Genomic DNA, 23,666 nt, shown 5'->3' with positions numbered 1-23,666 from the left:
TGTAAGAACTGATGAATTAGAACGTGCTGCTCATTCCTAGTCTCCGGCGATGTACCCTTGCACATATGTGGTAAAGTGTCAGGCTGGGAGGTTAGGGCTCATGCCAGTAGTCCCAAGAATATTGGAGGACAATGACTGCCCTCGCACTTTTCCCAAAGTTGTGAAAAGGCTGATGTATAACTAATAATTAAAGGATCATTCAATTTATATAGAGGGAAAATTGAAATGGTCTTTCCTGTTGGAGGCTGGGTAAATTCTAGATAATAATGGCTAGGTGAGAAACCAGGGCACCTGTTTTAGACATTCCCTAGTTTTATTGGTGTTCATCATTTATGTCTTAGCTGCCAAAATCTTCCAGAGCATGTTGTGTTTACCTATCTCTTTCTCGCATGGAAACCATCTCAGTTGATCCATCATGAGAAATGACAATTGGGCTTTGCTTTCTGTTACTTGTTGTTGTTGTTTTTCTTTTCCTCCTGGGTACATTCATCCTCTTATTGCCGCTCTCACACAGATGCAAATCATCTATTCTAACAAAATTTGCGTGTTACCCAAGATCTATGAAAACAACTATTCCTTTATGAAACAAGGAAAGATATTTCTAAAGAACATGTTGCTAGCTGGTAGACCCACAATCCTGATAATGGATCAGATGCGCTAACTCTTCAATGAAACAAGAAAGAACCACACACTGAATCTTCTTAACTTCCTCATGATGAACACAATTAATTCAGAACTGACACACACATATATGTGTATATATATATATATATATATATATATATATATATATATATCTTACTACTAACAGACTTTTAGGAAGCTGTAGCATAGGCATAGGACTCTTGGTAACACTTGCTGGATACACAATATCTAAATCCATGTTTGAAGCTTGAATATCCAATCAAGGACATCATGTAATCTCAGATGTGTAGTACAACATACTCAATAAAAAGCAACCCATGTGTATTTGACCACGGGCTAGTCAGTTAGTGCCTAGAAAACATCTTCTTTTCATCAGATTTAACCTGAAGCATGGTAGATGATTCCAACGCTCTTCCAAGTGGAAGACTTGAGTTTTTATGAATCGAGACATGGTAACATACATGTAGACCAAAAGGTACCTTTGGATTCCCCTCTCTTCCAAGATGAGGTTGCATGGCAGGGAAGAAATCTAAAGTCAAGTATGGAACACTCTGTTGGATAAACAAGGAGAGAATTCCATGCACAGAGGACAAATTTCAATGACACCCTGAAATCTCAAAGATACCATTGGGCTTACTGACTTTCACCTCTGTGCAACTTGGTCGTTTTGACTTTGAGAAAGGAGGAGTTAAGAATGACCATACTGCAATGCTATACTCACTGCTTCTTCTTTGCTTTGTCCAACTTCCTCGCTGCCCACTGAGAGGCGTCCACACTGTGCCTGCTGGCACTGGCAAAGATGCTCTCACAGACAGCTTCTGAGGAAGTCATCAGAAGAAGAGAAATCCTTGCCACAGTGGCTAAAATCTGAGGGGATTTGAAGGGAGGAAATTAATTCAATAGTTGGTTCTGGGAAAGACTGAACTGCTGGCAGACTTGAGGGTCGGGACACTTTAGAAAGTCAAGGTTGCCTAGACGCATTTCATTTTCTGATAACCTTCATACTTATTATGTTGCAGGCTAAAACTTAGAGAGGTGCTTCCCTTCTGGCAGGACAGGTAAGTGACGCTGCTTCCCATTGTGTCTTTTGTTTGTAGACAGGCTGCATTCTCGCCTGACGAAATATTTACCTACTGTGTACCACAAGAGATGAGATTTATTTAACGTCCCTCTCATGGCTAAACAACCTAGGCTTCATCTTGCCTATTGATGGTGGAACACTTGCTATGGCCCTGGCATTGTAGGGGACTTAGCTAGGTAGACCAAACCCAAGCAAGTGACAAGGATACTAACTAATACCATTAGTATTTTGAGGTGCATTTGGAAAACCAACAGTTGGGTGAAGTTATTGGCATATTTGACTTTCTTTTGAAGCTACCATTGAAGCTTCCAATTCTAAATAATATATCCAGAAGTACTAAGAAAAGCCTTCTCCCAGCTCCTTCCCTTATCGACATTCAAGCTCAAAGAATTAAACTTTTATTTCTGCCCTGACAGGTGTGGAACCCAAAGGAAGATGATAGGGTGTTAGGAGTCTAGACCCCTAGAGCACAGAACAATAACCCTCACAAATTTCATCTATCATTGATCCTCTGGCGTGGATACTAAGAGAGCAACCCATGCGTTTTCACTTCCTTGTAAGTAGCATGGAAACATGCAATCTTGCCCTCTAAAATTCAGGTGAATTGCCATAAAGTTTTCAAAAACCCAAACAGAGCTGACAATGAACCATATTTATTCTTTTTATAAATGATTATGGATTATGTTGAGCCAGAAATCTAGTTGTCCATTGTCAGAACAAAACAAAACAAAACTAAGAATATTTTTGGTATTAAATGCAATGCCTTCCTTCATCTTGGAACTTGGGTGGTGTTGAGTTCATTTGAAGAAACATGACATCAGAGGTGATAAGAAGAGAAGGTTCAGGAATCAGGCACACAGAACCCAACTCCTGTCCCTGTCAATGTCCTGTGGGATACCTGGTGATGTATATGGACCAAAATATAGCTTGGCCTGTGTGTTGCTTTTTGTTGTCCAAGGAAATATGGAAGGAGCTGGTGGTCATGGGACATACATCACAAAATCCTCCAGAGCATTGACAATTGCAGGACAACTGGAAGGCTCAATACTGTGCACTGTAAGATGGAGAGGAACATACATGGAAGACAGGGAACCTGAGGAGGATGTGTAAAGGCGGGTTAACATGACGAGCATTGAATCAAAACCGCAAATTAGGATGTTGAAAAATCTTATCTAGATAGGAAAAAAGTCATTTTGCTTTCTTGAATGTTTTCTCTATTCTTACCAAATCTTTGTTGTAAAGATTAAATACATAAATTCAAGGAACATTCACAGGTACCCGATTTGGGGCCAGTGACACCCACCAAAGGCAATGTGTTGACCTCTATTTTTCTCATATGGTGTCAAAGGGGAAAGGCTCTTTAATCCTGTGTTTCCCCAAAACCTTTGACAGAATGAGCTACATGCCTCCTGCACAGTTTTGAACTTCCTTGTCAAGGCCCAGGAGTCTAACTCTCTGGGATTTCACTTGGTAGGTGAAAACTCATGTGTTGAGCGAAGGCCTTTCTGGATCTATGATGACAACAGGTCTCTGAGGACGTTGACTGACTTGAACAGATGCGATCTGAGGTCCAGATATGAGGTCCTCGTGAGACCCATGAGGAGTTCAGAGCCTGCCTTGCACTCTTCCCTCTTCAGAGAGGATGAGAACTGTGCAGTATGGCATCAGATTCTGAGATTTTTCGAAAAAGGCCTCATAACAATACCCATACTTGGTTTGATACAATCTTCATTGCTTTCTATTTTCAAAGAGATAGAAATGATTCCAAGTGATAGGGAGACAACCTTTACTATAGGAGTAGGCACATATATCAGGTAGAGATGACTGTAGGTGCAAATGACGTACTCAAAAAATATGTAAGAACTGATGAATTAGAACGTGCTGCTCATTCCTAGTCTCCGGCGATGTACCCTTGCACATATGTGGTAAAGTGTCAGGCTGGGAGGTTAGGGCTCATGCCAGTAGTCCCAAGAATATTGCAGGACAATGACTGCCCTCGCACTTTTCCCAAAGTTGTGAAAAGGCTGATGTATAACTAATAATTAAAGGATCATTCAATTTATATAGAGGGAAAATTGAAATGGTCTTTCCTGTTGGAGGCTGGGTAAATTCTAGATAATAATGGCTAGGTGAGAAACCAGGGCACCTGTTTGAGACATTCCCTAGTTTTATTGGTGTTCATCATTTATGTCTTAGCTGCCAAAATCTTCCAGAGCATGTTGTGTTTACCTATCTCTTTCTCGCATGGAAACCATCTCAGTTGATCCATCATGAGAAATGACAATTGGGCTTTGCTTTCTGTTACTTGTTGTTGTTGTTTTTCTTTTCCTCCTGGGTACATTCATCCTCTTATTGCCGCTCTCACACAGATGCAAATCATCTATTCTAACAAAATTTGCGTGTTACCCAAGATCTATGAAAACAACTATTCCTTTATGAAACAAGGAAAGATATTTCTAAAGAACATGTTGCTAGCTGGTAGACCCACAATCCTGATAATGGATCAGATGCGCTAACTCTTCAATGAAACAAGAAAGAACCACACACTGAATCTTCTTAACTTCCTCATGATGAACACAATTAATTCAGAACTGACACACACATATATGTATATATATATATATATATATATATATATATATATATATATATATATATCTTACTACTAACAGACTTTTAGGAAGCTGTAGCATAGGACTCTTGGTAACACTTGCTGGATACACAATATCTAAATCCATGTTTGAAGCTTGAATATCCAATCAAGGACATCATGTAATCTCAGATGTGTAGTACAACATACTCAATAAAAAGCAACCCATGTGTATTTGACCACGGGCTAGTCAGTTAGTGCCTAGAAAACATCTTCTTTTCATCAGATTTAACCTGAAGCATGGTAGATGATTCCAACGCTCTTCCAAGTGGAAGACTTGAGTTTTTATGAATCGAGACATGGTAACATACATGTAGACCAAAAGGTACCTTTGGATTCCCCTCTCTTCCAAGATGAGGTTGCATGGCAGGGAAGAAATCTAAAGTCAATTATGGAACACTCTGTTGGATAAACAAGGAGAGAATTCCATGCACAGAGGACAAATTTCAATGACACCCTGAAATCTCAAAGATACCATTGGGCTTACTGACTTTCACCTCTGTGCAACTTGGTCGTTTTGACTTTGAGAAAGGAGGAGTTAAGAATGACCATACTGCAATGCTATACTCACTGCTTCTTCTTTGCTTTGTCCAACTTCCTCGCTGCCCACTGAGAGGCGTCCACACTGTGCCTGCTGGCACTGGCAAAGATGCTCTCACAGACAGCTTCTGAGGAAGTCATCAGAAGAAGAGAAATCCTTGCCACAGTGGCTAAAATCTGAGGGGATTTGAAGGGAGGAAATTAATTCAATAGTTGGTTCTGGGAAAGACTGAACTGCTGGCAGACTTGAGGGTCGGGACACTTTAGAAAGTCAAGGTTGCCTAGACGCATTTCATTTTCTGATAACCTTCATACTTATTATGTTGCAGGCTAAAACTTAGAGAGGTGCTTCCCTTCTGGCAGGACAGGTAAGTGACGCTGCTTCCCATTGTGTCTTTTGTTTGTAGACAGGCTGCATTCTCGCCTGACGAAATATTTACCTACTGTGTACCACAAGAGATGAGATTTATTTAACGTCCCTCTCATGGCTAAACAACCTAGGCTTCATCTTGCCTATTGATGGTGGAACACTTGCTATGGCCCTGGCATTGTAGGGGACTTAGCTAGGTAGACCAAACCCAAGCAAGTGACAAGGATACTAACTAATACCATTAGTATTTTGAGGTGCATTTGGAAAACCAACAGTTGGGTGAAGTTATTGGCATATTTGACTTTCTTTTGAAGCTACCATTGAAGCTTCCAATTCTAAATAATATATCCAGAAGTACTAAGAAAAGCCTTCTCCCAGCTCCTTCCCTTATCGACATTCAAGCTCAAAGAATTAAACTTTTATTTCTGCCCTGACAGGTGTGGAACCCAAAGGAAGATGATAGGGTGTTAGGAGTCTAGACCCCTAGAGCACAGAACAATAACCCTCACAAATTTCATCTATCATTGATCCTCTGGCGTGGATACTAAGAGAGCAACCCATGCGTTTTCACTTCCTTGTAAGTAGCATGGAAACATGCAATCTTGCCCTCTAAAATTCAGGTGAATTGCCATAAAGTTTTCAAAAACCCAAACAGAGCTGACAATGAACCATATTTATTCTTTTATAAATGATTATGGATTATGTTGAGCCAGAAATCTAGTTGTCCATTGTCAGAACAAAACAAAACAAAACTAAGAATATTTTTGGTATTAAATGCAATGCCTTCCTTCATCTTGGAACTTGGGTGGTGTTGAGTTCATTTGAAGAAACATGACATCAGAGGTGATAAGAAGAGAAGGTTCAGGAATCAGGCACACAGAACCCAACTCCTGTCCCTGTCAATGTCCTGTGGGATACCTGGTGATGTATATGGACCAAAATATAGCTTGGCCTGTGTGTTGCTTTTTGTTGTCCAAGGAAATATGGAAGGAGCTGGTGGTCATGGGACATACATCACAAAATCCTCCAGAGCATTGACAATTGCAGGACAACTGGAAGGCTCAATACTGTGCACTGTAAGATGGAGAGGAACATACATGGAAGACAGGGAACCTGAGGAGGATGTGTAAAGGCAGGTTAACATGACGAGCATTGAATCAAAACCGCAAATTAGGATGTTGAAAAATCTTATCTAGATAGGAAAAAAGTCATTTTGCTTTCTTGAATGTTTTCTCTATTCTTACCAAATCTTTGTTGTAAAGATTAAATACATAATTTCAGGGAACATTCACAGCTACCCGACTTGGGGCCAGTGACACCGACCAAATGCAATGTGTTGACCTCTATTTTTCTCATATGGTGTCAGAGGGGAAAGGCTCTTCAATCCTGTCACTGTGTTTCCCCACCACCTTTGACAGAATGAGCTACATGCCTCCTGCACAGTTTTGAACTTCCTTGTCAAGGCCCAGGAGTCTAACTCTCTGGGATTTCACTTGGTAGGTGAAAACTCATGTGTTGAGCGAAGGCCTTTCTGGATCTATGATGACAACAGGTCTCTGAGGACGTTGACTGACTTGAACAGATGCGATCTGAGGTCCAGATATGAGGTCCTCGTGAGACCCATGAGGAGTTCAGAGCCTGCCTTGCACTCTTCCCTCTTCAGAGAGGATGAGAACTGTGCAGTATGGCATCAGATTCTGAGATTTTTCGAAAAAGGCCTCATAACAATACCCATACTTGGTTTGATACAATCTTCATTGCTTTCTATTTTCAAAGAGATAGAAATGATTCCAAGTGATAGGGAGACAACCTTTACTATAGGAGTAGGCACATATATCAGGTAGAGATGACTGTAGGTGCAAATGACGTACTCAAAAAATATGTAAGAACTGATGAATTAGAACGTGCTGCTCATTCCTAGTCTCCGGCGATGTACCCTTGCACATATGTGGTAAAGTGTCAGGCTGGGAGGTTAGGGCTCATGCCAGTAGTCCCAAGAATATTGCAGGACAATGACTGCCCTCGCACTTTTCCCAAAGTTGTGAAAAGGCTGACGTATAACTAATAATTAAAGGATCATTCAATTTATATAGAGGGAAAATTGAAATGGTCTTTCCTGTTGGAGGCTGGGTAAATTCTAGATAATAATGGCTAGGTGAGAAACCAGGGCACCTGTTTGAGACATTCCCTAGTTTTATTGGTGTTCATCATTTATGTCTTAGCTGCCAAAATCTTCCAGAGCATGTTGTGTTTACCTATCTCTTTCTCGCATGGAAACCATCTCAGTTGATCCATCATGAGAAATGACAATTGGGCTTTGCTTTCTGTTACTTGTTGTTGTTGTTTTTCTTTTCCTCCTGGGTACATTCATCCTCTTATTGCCGCTCTCACACAGATGCAAATCATCTATTCTAACAAAATTTGCGTGTTACCCAAGATCTATGAAAACAACTATTCCTTTATGAAACAAGGAAAGATATTTCTAAAGAACATGTTGCTAGCTGGTAGACCCACAATCCTGATAATGGATCAGATGCGCTAACTCTTCAATGAAACAAGAAAGAACCACACACTGAATCTTCTTAACTTCCTCTTGATGAACACAATTAATTCAGAACTGACACACACATATATGTATATATATATATATATATATATATATATATATATATATATCTTACTACTAACAGACTTTTAGGAAGCTGTAGCATAGGACTCTTGGTAACACTTGCTGGATACACAATATCTAAATCCATGTTTGAAGCTTGAATATCCAATCAAGGACATCATGTAATCTCAGATGTGTAGTACAACATACTCAATAAAAAGCAACCCATGTGTATTTGACCACGGGCTAGTCAGTTAGTGCGTAGAAAACATCTTCTTTTCATCAGATTTAACCTGAAGCATGGTAGATGATTCCAACGCTCTTCCAAGTGGAAGACTTGAGTTTTTATGAATCGAGACATGGTAACATACATGTAGACCAAAAGGTACCTTTGGATTCCCCTCTCTTCCAAGATGAGGTTGCATGGCAGGGAAGAAATCTAAAGTCAATTATGGAACACTCTGTTGGATAAACAAGGAGAGAATTCCATGCACAGAGGACAAATTTCAATGACACCCTGAAATCTCAAAGATACCATTGGGCTTACTGACTTTCACCTCTGTGCAACTTGGTCGTTTTGACTTTGAGAAAGGAGGAGTTAAGAATGACCATACTGCAATGCTATACTCACTGCTTCTTCTTTGCTTTGTCCAACTTCCTCGCTGCCCACTGAGAGGCGTCCACACTGTGCCTGCTGGCACTGGCAAAGATGCTCTCACAGACAGCTTCTGAGGAAGTCATCAGAAGAAGAGAAATCCTTGCCACAGTGGCTAAAATCTGAGGGGATTTGAAGGGAGGAAATTAATTCAATAGTTGGTTCTGGGAAAGACTGAACTGCTGGCAGACTTGAGGGTCGGGACACTTTAGAAAGTCAAGGTTGCCTAGACGCATTTCATTTTCTGATAACCTTCATACTTATTATGTTGCAGGCTAAAACTTAGAGAGGTGCTTCCCTTCTGGCAGGACAGGTAAGTGACTCTGCTTCCCATTGTGTCTTTTGTTTGTAGACAGGCTGCATTCTCGCCTGACGAAATATTTACCTACTGTGTACCACAAGAGATGAGATTTATTTAACGTCCCTCTCATGGCTAAACAACCTAGGCTTCATCTTGCCTATTGATGGTGGAACACTTGCTATGGCCCTGGCATTGTAGGGGACTTAGCTAGGTAGACCAAACCCAAGCAAGTGACAAGGATACTAACTAATACCATTAGTATTTTGAGGTGCATTTGGAAAACCAACAGTTGGGTGAAGTTATTGGCATATTTGACTTTCTTTTGAAGCTACCATTGAAGCTTCCAATTCTAAATAATATATCCAGAAGTACTAAGAAAAGCCTTCTCCCAGCTCCTTCCCTTATCGACATTCAAGCTCAAAGAATTAAACTTTTATTTCTGCCCTGACAGGTGTGGAACCCAAAGGAAGATGATAGGGTGTTAGGAGTCTAGACCCCTAGAGCACAGAACAATAACCCTCACAAATTTCATCTATCATTGATCCTCTGGCGTGGATACTAAGAGAGCAACCCATGCGTTTTCACTTCCTTGTAAGTAGCATGGAAACATGCAATCTTGCCCTCTAAAATTCAGGTGAATTGCCATAAAGTTTTCAAAAACCCAAACAGAGCTGACAATGAACCATATTTATTCTTTTTATAAATGATTATGGATTATGTTGAGCCAGAAATCTAGTTGTCCATTGTCAGAACAAAACAAAACAAAACTAAGAATATTTTTGGTATTAAATGCAATGCCTTCCTTCATCTTGGAACTTGGGTGGTGTTGAGTTCATTTGAAGAAACATGACATCAGAGGTGATAAGAAGAGAAGGTTCAGGAATCAGGCACACAGAACCCAACTCCTGTCCCTGTCAATGTCCTGTGGGATACCTGGTGATGTATATGGACCAAAATATAGCTTGGCCTGTGTGTTGCTTTTTGTTGTCCAAGGAAATATGGAAGGAGCTGGTGGTCATAGGACATACATCACAAAATCCTCCAGAGCATTGACAATTGCAGGACAACTGGAAGGCTCAATACTGTGCACTGTAAGATGGAGAGGAACATATATGGAAGACAGGGAACCTGAGGAGGAAGTGTAAAGGCGGGTTAACATGACGAGCATAGAATCAAAACCGCAAATTAGGATGTTGAAAAATCTTATCTAGATAGGAAAAAAAGTCATTTTGCTTTCTTGAATGTTTTCTCTATTCTTACCAAATCTTTGTTGTAAAGATTAAATACATAAATTCAAGGAACATTCACAGGTACCCGATTTGGGGCCAGTGACACCCACCAAAGGCAATGTGTTGACCTCTATTTTTCTCATATGGTGTCAAAGGGGAAAGGCTCTTTAATCCTGTCCTCTGTGTTTCCCCAGAACCTTTGACAGAATGAGCTACATGCCTCCTGCACAGTTTTGAACTTCCTTGTCAAGGCCCAGGAGTCTAGCTCTCTGGGATTTCACTTGGTAGGTGAAAACTCATGTGTTGAGCGAAGGCCTTTCTGGATCTATGATGACAACAGGTCTCTGAGGACGTTGACTGACTTGAACAGATGCGATCTGAGGTCCAGATATGAGGTCCTCGTGAGACCCATGTGGATTTCAGAGCCTGGCTTGCATTCTTCCCTCTTCAGAGAGGATGAGAACTGTGCATTATGGCATCAGATTCTGAGATTTTTCGAAAAAGGCCTCATAACAATACCCATACTTGGTTTGATACAATCTTCATTGCTTTCTATTTTCACAGAGATAGAAATGATTCCAAGTGATAGGGAGACAACCTTTACTATAGGAGTAGGCACATATATCAGGTAGAGATGACTGTAGGTGCAAATGACGTACTCAAAAAATATGTAAGAACTGATGAATTAGAACGTGCTGCTCATTCCTAGTCTCCGGCGATGTACCCTTGCACATATGTGGTAAAGTGTCAGGCTGGGAGGTTAGGGCTCATGCCAGTAGTCCCAAGAATATTGGAGGACAATGACTGCCCTCGCACTTTTCCCAAAGTTGTGTAAAGGCTGACGTATAACTAATAATTAAAGGATCATTCAATTTATATAGAGGGAAAATTGAAATGGTCTTTCCTGTTGGAGGCTGGGTAAATTCTAGATAATAATGGCTAGGTGAGAAACCAGGGCACCTGTTTGAGACATTCCCTAGTTTTATTGGTGTTCATCATTTATGTCTTAGCTGCCAAAATCTTCCAGAGCATGTTGTGTTTACCTATCTCTTTCTCGCATGGAAACCATCTCAGTTGATCCATCATGAGAAATGACAATTGGGCTTTGCTTTCTGTTACTTGTTGTTGTTTTTCTTTTCCTCCTGGGTACATTCATCCTCTTATTGCCGCTCTCACACAGATGCAAATCATCTATTCTAACAAAATTTGCGTGTTACCCAAGATCTATGAAAACAACTATTCCTTTATGAAACAAGGAAAGATATTTCTAAAGAACATGTTGCTAGCTGGTAGACCCACAATCCTGATAATGGATCAGATGCGCTAACTCTTCAATGAAACAAGAAAGAGCCACACACTGAATCTTCTTAACATCCTCATGATGAACACAATTAATTCAGAACTGACAAACACATATATGTATATATATATATATATATATATATATATATATATATATATATATCTTACTACTAACAGACTTTTAGGAAGCTGTAGCATAGGACTCTTGGTAACACTTGCTGGATACACAATTTCTAAAGCCATGTTTGAAGCTTGAATATCCAATCAAGGACATCATGTAATCTCAGATGTGTAGTACAACATACTCGATAAAAAGCAACCCATGTGTATTTGACCACGGGCTAGTCAGTTAGTGCGTAGAAAACATCTTCTTTTCATCAGATTTAACCTGAAGCATGGTAGATGATTCCAACGCTCTTCCAAGTGGAAGACTTGAGTTTTTATGAATCGAGACATGGTAACATACATGTAGACAAAAAGGTACCTTTCGATTCCCCTCTCTTCCAAGATGAGGTTGCATGGCAGGGAAGAAATCTAAAGTCAATTATGGAACACTCTGTTGGATAAACAAGGAGAGAATTCCATGCACAGAGGTTAAATTTCAATGACACCCTGAAATCTCAAAGATACCATTGGGCTTACTGACTTTCACCTCTGTGCAACTTGGTCGTTTTGACTTTGAGAAGGGAGGAGTTAAGAATGACCATACTGCAATGCTATACTCACTGCTTCTTCTTTGCTTTGTCCAACTTCCTCGCTGCCCACTGAGAGGCGTCCACACTGTGCCTGCTGGCACTGGCAAAGATGCTCTCACAGACAGCTTCTGAGGAAGTCATCAGAAGAAGAGAAATCCTTGCCACAGTGGCTAAAATCTGAGGGGATTGGAAGGGAGGAAATGAATTCAATAGTTGGTTCTGGGAGAGACTGAACTGCTGGCAGACTTGAAGGTCGGGACACTTTAGAAAGTCAAGGTTGCCTAGACGCATTTCCTTTTCTGATAACCTTCATACTTATTATGTTGCAGGCTAAAACTTGGAGAGGTGCTTCCCTTCTGGCAGGACAGGTAAGTGACGCTGCTTCCCATTGTGTCTTTTGTTTGTAGACAGGCTGCATTCTCGCCTGACGAAATATTTACCTACTGTGTACCACAAGAGATGAGATTTATTTAACATCCCTCTCATGGCTAAACAACCTAGGCTTCATCTTGCCTATTGATGGTGGAACACTTGCTATGGCCCTGGCATTGTAGGGGACTTAGCTAGGTAGACCAAACCCAAGCAAGTGACAAGGATACTAACTAATACCATTAGTATTTTGAGGTGCATTTGGAAAACCAACAGTTGGGTGAAGTTATTCGCATATTTGACTTTCTTTTGAAGCTACCATTGAAGCTTCCAATTCTAAATAATATATCCAGAAGTACTAAGAAAAGCCTTCTCCCAGCTCCTTCCCTTATCGACATTCAAGCTCAAAGAATTAAACTTTTATTTCTGCCCTGACAGGTGTGGAACCCAAAGGAAGATGATAGGGTGTTAGGAGTCTAGACCCCTAGAGCACAGAACAATAACCCTCACAAATTTCATCTATCATTGATCCTCTGGCGTGGATACTAAGAGAGCAACCCATGCGTTTTCACTTCCTTGTAAGTAGCATGGAAACATGCAATCTTGCCCTCTAAAATTCAGGTGAATTGCCATAAAGTTTTCAAAAACCCAAAGAGAGCTGACAATGAACCATATTTATTCTTTTTATAAATGATTATGGATTATGTTGAGCCAGAAATCTAGTTGTCCATTGTCAGAACAAAACAAAACAAAACTAAGAATATTTTTGGTATTAAATGCAATGCCTTCCTTCATCTTGGAACCTGGGTGGTGTTGAGTTCATTTGAAGAAACATGACATGAGAGGTGATAAGAAGAGAAGATTCAGGAATCAGGCACACAGAACCCAACTCCTGTCCCTGTCAATGTCCTGTGGGATACCTGGTGATGTATATGGACCAAAATATAGCTTGGCCTGTGTGTTGCTTTTTGTTGTCCAAGGAAATATGGAAGGAGCTGGTGGTCATGGGACATACATCACAAAATCCTCCAGAGCATTGACAATTGCAGGACAACTGGAAGGCTCAATACTGTGCACTGTAAGATGGAGAGGAACATACATGGAAGACAGGGAACCTGAGGAGGAAGTGTAAAGGCGGGTTAACATGACGAGCATAGAATCAAAACCGCAAATTAGGATGTTGAAAAATCTTATCTAGATAGGAAAAAAAGTCATTTTGCTTTCTTGAATGTTTTCTCTATTCTTACCAAATCTTTGTTGTAAAGATTAAATACATAAATTCAAGGAACATTCACAGGTACCCGATTTGGGGCCAGTGACACCCACCAAAGGCAATGTGTTGACCTCTATTTTTCTCATATGGTGTCAAAGGGGAAAGGCTCTTTAATCCTGTCCTCTGTGTTTCCCCAGAACCTTTGACAGAATGAGGTACATGCCTCCTGCACAGTTTTGAACTTCCTTGTCAAGGCCCAGGAGTCTAGCTCTCTGGGATTTCACTTGGTAGGTGAAAACTCATGTGTTGAGCGAAGTCCTTTCTGGATCTATGATGACAACAGGTCTCTGAGGACGTTGACTGACTTGAACAGATGCGATCTGAGGTCCAGATATGAGGTCCTCGTGAGACCCATGAGGAGTTCAGAGCCTGCCTTGCACTCTTCCCTCTTCAGAGAGGATGAGACTGTGCAGTATGGCATCAGATTCTGAGATTTTTCGAAAAAGGCCTCATAACAATACCCATACTTGGTTTGATACAATCTTCATTGCTTTCTATTTTCAAAGAGATAGAAATGATTCCAAGTGATAGGGAGACAACCTTTACTATAGGAGTAGGCACATATATCAGGTAGAAATGACTGTAGGTGCAAATGACGTACTCAAAAAATATGTAAGAATTGATGAATTCGAACGTGCTGCTCATTCCTAGTCTCCGGCGATGTACCCTTGCACATATGTGGTAAAGTGTCAGGCTGGGAGGTTAGGGCTCATGCCAGTAGTCCCAAGAATATTGGAGGACAATGACTGCCCTCGCACTTTTCCCAAAGTTGTGTAAAGGCTGACGTATAACTAATAATTAAAGGATCATTCAATTTATATAGAGGGAAAATTGAAATGGTCTTTCCTGTTGGAGGCTGGGTAAATTCTAGATAATAATGGCTAGGTGAGAAACCAGGGCACCTGTTTGAGACATTCCCTAGTTTTATTGGTGTTCATCATTTATGTCTTAGCTGCCAAAATCTTCCAGAGCATGTTGTGTTTACCTATCTCTTTCTCGCATGGAAACCATCTCAGTTGATCCATCATGAGAAATGACAATTGGGCTTTGCTTTCTGTTACTTGTTGTTGTTGTTTTTCATTTCCTCCTGGGTACATTCATCCTCTTATTGCCGCTCTCACACAGATGCAAATCATCTATTCTAACAAAATTTGCGTGTTACCCAAGATCTATGAAAACAACTATTCCTTTATGAAACAAGGAAAGATATTTCTAAAGAACATGTTGCTAGCTGGTAGACCCACAATCCTGATAATGGATCAGATGCGCTAACTCTTCAATGAAACAAGAAAGAACCACACACTGAATCTTCTTAACATCCTCATGATGAACACAATTAATTCAGAACTGACACACACATATATGTATATATATATATATATATATATATATATATATATATATATATATTACTACTAACAGACTTTTACGAAGCTGTAGCATAGGACTCTTGGTAACACTTGCTGGATACACAATTTCTAAAGCCATGTTTGAAGCTTGAATATCCAATCAAGGACATCATGTAATCTCAGATGTGTAGTACAACATACTCGATAAAAAGCAACCCATGTGTATTTGACCACGGGCTAGTCAGTTAGTGCGTAGAAAACATCTTCTTTTCATCAGATTTAACCTGAAGCATGGTAGATGATTCCAACGCTCTTCCAAGTGGAAGACTTGAGTTTTTATGAATCGAGACATGGTAACATACATGTAGACAAAAAGGTACCTTTGGATTCCCCTCTCTTCCAAGATGAGGTTGCATGGCAGGGAAGAAATCTAAAGTCAATTATGGAACACTCTGTTGGATAAACAAGGAGAGAATTCCATGCACAGAGGACAAATTTCAATCACACCCTGAAATCTCAAAGATACCATTGGGCTTACTGACTTTCACCTCTGTGCAACTTGGTCGTTTTGACTTTGAGAAAGGAGGAGTTAAGAATGACCATACTGCAATGCTATACTCACTGCTTCTTCTTTGCTTTGTCCAACTTCCTCGCTGCCCACGGAGAGGCGTCCACACTGTGCCTGCTGGCACTGGCAAAGATGCTCTCACAGACAGCTTCTGAGGAAGTCATCAGAAGAAGAGAAATCCTTGCCACAGTGGCTAAAATCTGAGGGGATTGGAAGGGAGGAAATGAATTCAATAGTTGGTTCTGGGAAAGACTGAAGTGCTGGCAGACTTGAAGGTCGGGACACTTTAGAAAGTCAAGGTTGCCTAGACGCATTTCGTTTTCTGATAACCTTCATACTTATTATGTTGCAGGCTAAAACTTGGAGAGGTGCTTCCCTTCTGGCAGGACAGGTAAGTGACTCTGCTTCCCATTGTGTCTTTTGTTTGTAGACAGGCTGCATTCTCGCCTGACTAAATATTTACCTACTGTGTACCACAAGAGTTGAGATTTATTTAACATCCCTCTCATGGCTAAACAACCTAGGCTTCATCTTGCCTATTGATGGTGGAACACTTGCTATGGCCCTGGCATTGTAGGGGACTTAGCTAGGTAGACCAAACCCAAGCAAGTGACAAGGATACTAACTAATACCATTAGTATTTTGAGGTGCATTTGGAAAACCAACAGTTGGGTGAAGTTATTGGCATATTTGACTTTCTTTTGAAGCTACCATTGAAGCTTCCAATTCTAAATAATATATCCAGAAGTACTAAGAAAAGCCTTCTCCCAGCTCCTTCCCTTATCGACATTCAAGCTCAAAGAATTAAACTTTTATTTCTCCCCTGACAGGTGTGGAACCCAAAGGAAGATGATAGGGTGTTAGGAGTCTAGACCCCTAGAACACAGAACAATAACCCTCACAAATTTCATCTATCATTGATCCTCTGGCGTGGATACTAAGAGAGCAACCCATGCGTTTTCACTTCCTTGTAAGTAGCATGGAAACATGCAATCTTGCCCTCTAAAATTCAGGTGAATTGCCATAAAGTTTTCAAAAACCCAAAGAGAGCTGACAATGAACCATATTTATTCTTTTTATAAATGATTATGGATTATGTTGAGCCAGAAATCTAGTTGTCCATTGTCAAAACAAAACAAAACTAAGAATATTTTTGGTATTAAATGCAATGGCTTCCTTCATCTTGGAACCTGGGTGGTGTTGAGTTCATTTGAAGAAACATGACATGAGAGGTGATAAGAAGAGAAGATTCAGGAATCAGGCACACAGAACCCAACTCCTGTCCCTGTCAATGTCCTGTGGGATACCTGGTGATGTATATGGACCAAAATATAGCTTGGCCTGTGTGTTGCTTTTTGTTGTCCAAGGAAATATGGAAGGAGCTGGTGGTCATGGGACATACATCACAAAATCCTCCAGAGCATTGACAATTGCAGGACAACTGGAAGGCTCAATACTGTGCACTGTAAGATGGAGAGGAACATACATGGAAGACAGGGAACCTGAGGAGGAAGTGTAAAGGCGGGTTAACATGACGAGCATAGAATCAAAACCGCAAATTAGGATGTTGAAAAATCTTATCTAGATAGGAAAAAAAGTCATTTTGCTTTCTTGAATGTTTTCTCTATTCTTACCAAATCTTTGTTGTAAAGATTAAATACATAAATTCAAGGAACATTCACAGGTACCCGATTTGGGGCCAGTGACACCCACCAAAGGCAATGTGTTGACCTCTATTTTTCTCATATGGTGTCAAAGGGGAAAGGCTCTTTAATCCTGTCCTCTGTGTTTCCCCAGAACCTTTGACAGAATGAGGTACATGCCTCCTGCACAGTTTTGAACTTCCTTGTCAAGGCCCAGGAGTCTAGCTCTCTGGGATTTCACTTGGTAGGTGAAAACTCATGTGTTGAGCGAAGTCCTTTCTGGATCTATGATGACAACAGGTCTCTGAGGACGTTGACTGACTTGAACAGATGCGATCTGAGGTCCAGATATGAGGTCCTCGTGAGACCCATGAGGAGTTCAGAGCCTGCCTTGCACTCTTCCCTCTTCAGAGAGGATGAGACTGTGCAGTATGGCATCAGATTCTGAGATTTTTCGAAAAAGGCCTCATAACAATACCCATACTTGGTTTGATACAATCTTCATTGCTTTCTATTTTCAAAGAGATAGAAATGATTCCAAGTGATAGGGAGACAACCTTGACTATAGGAGTAGGCACATATATCAGGTAGAAATGACTGTAGGTGCAAATGACGTACTCAAAAAATATGTAAGAATTGATGAATTCGAACGTGCTGCTCATTCCTAGTCTCCGGCGATGTACCCTTGCACATATGTGGTAAAGTGTCAGGCTGGGAGGTTAGGGCTCATGCCAGTAGTCCCAAGAATATTGGAGGACAATGACTGCCCTCGCACTTTTCCCAAAGTTGTGTAAAGGCTGACGTATAACTAATAATTAAAGGATCATTCAATTTATATAGAGGGAAAATTGAAATGGTCTTTCCTGTTGGAGGCTGGGTAAATTCTAGATAATAATGGCTAGGTGAGAAACCAGGGCACCTGTTTGAGACATTCCCTAGTTTTATTGGTGTTCATCATTTATGTCTTAGCTGCCAAAATCTTCCAGAGCATGTTGTGTTTACCTATCTCTTTCTCGCATGGAAACCATCTCAGTTGATCCATCATGAGAAATGACAATTGGGCTTTGCTTTCTGTTACTTGTTGTTGTTGTTTTTCATTTCCTCCTGGGTACATTCATCCTCTTATTGCCGCTCTCACACAGATGCAAATCATCTATTCTAACAAAATTTGCGTGTTACCCAAGATCTATGAAAACAACTATTCCTTTATGAAACAAGGAAAGATATTTCTAAAGAACATGTTGCTAGCTGGTAGACCCACAATCCTGATAATGGATCAGATGCGCTAACTCTTCAATGAAACAAGAAAGAACCACACACTGAATCTTCTTAACATCCTCATGATGAACACAATTAATTCAGAACTGACACACACATATATGTATATATATATATATATATATATATATATATATATATATATATTACTACTAACAGACTTTTACGAAGCTGTAGCATAGGACTCTTGGTAACACTTGCTGGATACACAATTTCTAAAGCCATGTTTGAAGCTTGAATATCCAATCAAGGACATCATGTAATCTCAGATGTGTAGTACAACATACTCGATAAAAAGCAACCCATGTGTATTTGACCACGGGCTAGTCAGTTAGTGCGTAGAAAACATCTTCTTTTCATCAGATTTAACCTGAAGCATGGTAGATGATTCCAACGCTCTTCCAAGTGGAAGACTTGAGTTTTTATGAATCGAGACATGGTAACATACATGTAGACAAAAAGGTACCTTTGGATTCCCCTCTCTTCCAAGATGAGGTTGCATGGCAGGGAAGAAATCTAAAGTCAATTATGGAACACTCTGTTGGATAAACAAGGAGAGAATTCCATGCACAGAGGACAAATTTCAATCACACCCTGAAATCTCAAAGATACCATTGGGCTTACTGACTTTCACCTCTGTGCAACTTGGTCGTTTTGACTTTGAGAAAGGAGGAGTTAAGAATGACCATACTGCAATGCTATACTCACTGCTTCTTCTTTGCTTTGTCCAACTTCCTCGCTGCCCACGGAGAGGCGTCCACACTGTGCCTGCTGGCACTGGCAAAGATGCTCTCACAGACAGCTTCTGAGGAAGTCATCAGAAGAAGAGAAATCCTTGCCACAGTGGCTAAAATCTGAGGGGATTGGAAGGGAGGAAATGAATTCAATAGTTGGTTCTGGGAAAGACTGAAGTGCTGGCAGACTTGAAGGTCGGGACACTTTAGAAAGTCAAGGTTGCCTAGACGCATTTCGTTTTCTGATAACCTTCATACTTATTATGTTGCAGGCTAAAACTTGGAGAGGTGCTTCCCTTCTGGCAGGACAGGTAAGTGACTCTGCTTCCCATTGTGTCTTTTGTTTGTAGACAGGCTGCATTCTCGCCTGACTAAATATTTACCTACTGTGTACCACAAGAGTTGAGATTTATTTAACATCCCTCTCATGGCTAAACAACCTAGGCTTCATCTTGCCTATTGATGGTGGAACACTTGCTATGGCCCTGGCATTGTAGGGGACTTAGCTAGGTAGACCAAACCCAAGCAAGTGACAAGGATACTAACTAATACCATTAGTATTTTGAGGTGCATTTGGAAAACCAACAGTTGGGTGAAGTTATTGGCATATTTGACTTTCTTTTGAAGCTACCATTGAAGCTTCCAATTCTAAATAATATATCCAGAAGTACTAAGAAAAGCCTTCTCCCAGCTCCTTCCCTTATCGACATTCAAGCTCAAAGAATTAAACTTTTATTTCTCCCCTGACAGGTGTGGAACCCAAAGGAAGATGATAGGGTGTTAGGAGTCTAGACCCCTAGAACACAGAACAATAACCCTCACAAATTTCATCTATCATTGATCCTCTGGCGTGGATACTAAGAGAGCAACCCATGCGTTTTCACTTCCTTGTAAGTAGCATGGAAACATGCAATCTTGCCCTCTAAAATTCAGGTGAATTGCCATAAAGTTTTCAAAAACCCAAACAGAGCTGACAATGAACCATATTTATTCTTTTTATAAATGATTATGGATTATGTTGAGCCAGAAATCTAGTTGTCCATTGTCAAAACAAAACAAAACTAAGAATATTTTTGGTATTAAATGCAATGCCTTCCTTCATCTTGGAACCTGGGTGGTGTTGAGTTCATTTGAAGAAACATGACATGAGAGGTGATAAGAAGAGAAGGTTCAGGAATCAGGCACACAGAACCGAACTCCTGTCCCTGTCAATGTCCTGTGGGATACCTGGTGATGTATATGTACCAAAATATAGCTTGGCCTGTGTGTTGCTTTTTGTTGTCCAAGGAAATATGGAAGGAGCTGGTGGTCATGCGACATACATCACAAAATCCTCCAGAGCATTGACAATTGCAGGACAACTGGAAGGCTCAATACTGTGCACTGTAAGATGGAGAGGAACATACATGGAAGACAGGGAACCTGAGGAGGAAGTGTAAAGGCGGGTTAACATGACGAGCATAGAATCAAAACCGCGAATTAGGATGTTGAAAAAACTTATCTAGATAGGAAAAAAGTCATTTTGCTTTCTTGAATGTTTTCTCTATTCTTACCAAATCTTTGTTGTAAAGATTAAATACATAAATTCAAGGAACATTCACAGGTACCCGATTTGGGGCCAGTGACACCCACCAAAGGCAATGTGTTGACCTCTATTTTTCTCATATGGTGTCAAAGGGGAAAGGCTCTTTAATCCTGTCCTCTGTGTTTCCCCAGAACCTTTGACAGAATGAGCTACATGCCTCCTGCACAGTTTTGAACTTCCTTGTCAAGGCCCAGGAGTCTAGCTCTCTGGGATTTCACTTGGTAGGTGAAAACTCATGTGTTGAGCGAAGGCCTTTCTGGATCTATGATGACAACAGGTCTCTGAGGACGTTGACTGACTTGAACAGATGCGATCTGAGGTCCAGATATGAGGTCCTCGTGAGACCCATGAGGAGTTCAGAGCCTGCCTTGCACTCTTCCCACTTCAGAGAGGATGAGAACTGTGCAGTATGTCATCAGATTCTGAGATTTTTCGAAAAAGGCCTCATAACAATACCCATACTTGGTTTGATACAATCTTCATTGCTTTCTATTTTCAAAGAGATAGAAATGATTCCAAGTGATAGGGAGACAACCTTTACTATAGGAGTAGGCACATATATCAGGTAGAGATGACTGTAGGTGCAAATGACGTACTCAAAAAATATGTAAGAACTGATGAATTAGAACGTGCTGCTCATTCCTAGTCTCCGGCGATGTACCCTTGCACATATGTGGTAAAGTGTCAGGCTGGGAGGTTAGGGCTCATGCCAGTAGTCCCAAGAATATTGGAGGACAAGGACTGCCCTCGCACTTTTCCCAAAGTTGTGTAAAGGCTGACGTATAACTAATAATTAAAGGATCATTCAATTTATATAGAGGGAAAATTGAAATGGTCTTTCCTGTTGGAGGCTGGGTAAATTCTAAATAATAATGGCTAGGTGAGAAACCAGGGCACCTGTTTGAGACATTCCCTAGTTTTATTGGTGTTCATCATTTATGTCTTAGCTGCCAAAATCTTCCAGAGCATGTTGTGTTTACCTATCTCTTTCTCGCATGGAAACCATCTCAGTTGATCCATCATGAGAAATGACAATTGGGCTTTGCTTTCTGTTACTTGTTGTTGTTGTTTTTCTTTTCCTCCTGGGTACATTCATCCTCTCATTGCCGCTCTCACACAGATGCAAATCATCTATTCTAACAAAATTTGCGTGTTACCCAAGATCTATGAAAACAACTATTCCTTTATGAAACAAGGAAAGATATTTCTAAAGAACATGTTGCTTGCTGGTAGACCCACAATCCTGATAATGGATCAGATGCGCTAACTCTTCAATGAAACAAGAAAGAACCACACACTGAATCTTCTTAACATCCTCATGATGAACACAATTAATTCAGGACTGACACACACACATATATGTATATATATATATATATATATATATATATATATATATATATATATATCTTACTACTAACAGACTTTTACGAAGCTGTAGCATAGGACTCTTGGTAACACTTGCTGGATACACAATTTCTAAAGCCATGTTTGAAGCTTGAATATCCAATCAAGGACATCATGTAATCTCAGATGTGTAGTACAGCATACTTGATAAAAAGGAACCCATGTGTATTTGACCACGGGCTAGTCAGTTAGTGCGTAGAAAACATCTTCTTTTCATCAGATTTAACCTGAAGCATGGTAGATGATTCCAACGCTCTTCCAAGTGGAAGACTTGAGTTTTTATGAATCGAGACATGGTAACATACATGTAGACAAAAAGGTACCTTTGGATTCCCCTCTCTTCCAAGATGAGGTTGCATGGCAGGGAAGAAATCTAAAGTCAATTATGGAACACTCTGTTGGATAAACAAGGAGAGAATTCCATGCAAAGAGGACAAATTTCAATGAAACCCTGAAATCTCAAAGATACCATTGGGCTTACTGACTTTCACCTCTGTGCAACTTGGTCGTTTTGACTTTGAGAAAGGAGGAGTTAAGAATGACCATACTGCAATGCTATACTCACTGCTTCTTCTTTGCTTTGTCCAACTTCCTCGCTGCCCACTGAGAGGCGTCCACACTGTGCCTGCTGGCACTGGCAAAGATGCTCTCACAGACAGCTTCTGAGGAAGTCATCAGAAGAAGAGAAATCCTTGCCACAGTGGCTAAAATCTGAGGGGATTGGAAGGGAGGAAATGAATTCAATAGTTGGTTCTGGGAAAGACTGAAGTGCTGGCAGACTTGAAGGTCGGGACACTTTAGAAAGTCAAGGTTGCCTAGACGCATTTCATTTTCTGATAACCTTCATACTTATTATGTTGCAGGCTAAAACTTGGAGAGGTGCTTCCCTTCTGGCAGGACAGGTAAGTGACGCTGCTTCCCATTGTGTCTTTTGTTTGTAGACAGGCTGCATTCTCGCCTGACTAAATATTTACCTACTGTGTACCACAAGAGATGAGATTTATTTAACGTCCCTCTCATGGCTAAACAACCTAGGCTTCATCTTGCCTATTGATGGTGGAACACTTGCTATGGCCCTGGCATTGTAGGGGACTTAGCTAGGTAGACCAAACCCAAGCACGTGACAAGGATACTAACTAATACCATTAGTATTTTGAGGTGCATTTGGAAAACCAACAGTTAGGTGAAGTTATTGGCATATTTGACTTTCTTTTGAAGCTACCATTGAAGCTTCCAATTCTAAATAATATATCCAGAAGTACTAAGAAAAGCCTTCTCCCAGCTCCTTCCCTTATCGACATTCAAGCTCAAAGAATTAAACTTTTATTTCTGCCCTGACAGGTGTGGAACCCAAAGGAAGATGATAGGGTGTTAGGAGTCTAGA

At 40.6% G+C, this 23,666-nt stretch overlaps 6 non-coding genes across 6 annotated transcripts; all 6 read left to right on the top strand.

Annotated features, from left to right (window-relative positions):
* Positions 1-3,233: 3,233 nt before the first annotated feature.
* Positions 3,234-3,298, top strand: LOC132647297 (small nucleolar RNA SNORD109A). Its single transcript, XR_009585665.1, has one exon. It is a non-coding gene; the product is annotated as a small nucleolar RNA SNORD109A (small nucleolar RNA).
* Positions 3,299-6,819: 3,521 nt separating this feature from the next.
* LOC132647296 (small nucleolar RNA SNORD109A) lies at positions 6,820-6,884 on the top strand. The gene has a single exon (XR_009585664.1). It is a non-coding gene; the product is annotated as a small nucleolar RNA SNORD109A (small nucleolar RNA).
* Positions 6,885-10,400: 3,516 nt separating this feature from the next.
* On the top strand, positions 10,401-10,465 carry LOC132647295 (small nucleolar RNA SNORD109A). Its single transcript, XR_009585663.1, has one exon. It is a non-coding gene; the product is annotated as a small nucleolar RNA SNORD109A (small nucleolar RNA).
* Positions 10,466-13,982: 3,517 nt separating this feature from the next.
* LOC132647294 (small nucleolar RNA SNORD109A) lies at positions 13,983-14,047 on the top strand. Its single transcript, XR_009585662.1, has one exon. It is a non-coding gene; the product is annotated as a small nucleolar RNA SNORD109A (small nucleolar RNA).
* A 3,512-nt stretch (positions 14,048-17,559) lies between these two features.
* Positions 17,560-17,624, top strand: LOC132647293 (small nucleolar RNA SNORD109A). The gene has a single exon (XR_009585661.1). It is a non-coding gene; the product is annotated as a small nucleolar RNA SNORD109A (small nucleolar RNA).
* Positions 17,625-21,133: 3,509 nt separating this feature from the next.
* On the top strand, positions 21,134-21,198 carry LOC132647292 (small nucleolar RNA SNORD109A). The gene has a single exon (XR_009585660.1). It is a non-coding gene; the product is annotated as a small nucleolar RNA SNORD109A (small nucleolar RNA).
* Positions 21,199-23,666: the final 2,468 nt, after the last annotated feature.

Source organism: Meriones unguiculatus, chromosome 14 (genome assembly GCF_030254825.1).
Source record: "Meriones unguiculatus strain TT.TT164.6M chromosome 14, Bangor_MerUng_6.1, whole genome shotgun sequence".
NCBI classification, from domain to species: Eukaryota; Metazoa; Chordata; class Mammalia; order Rodentia; family Muridae; genus Meriones; species Meriones unguiculatus.
This window is presented reverse-complemented; position numbering and strand designations above follow the sequence as displayed.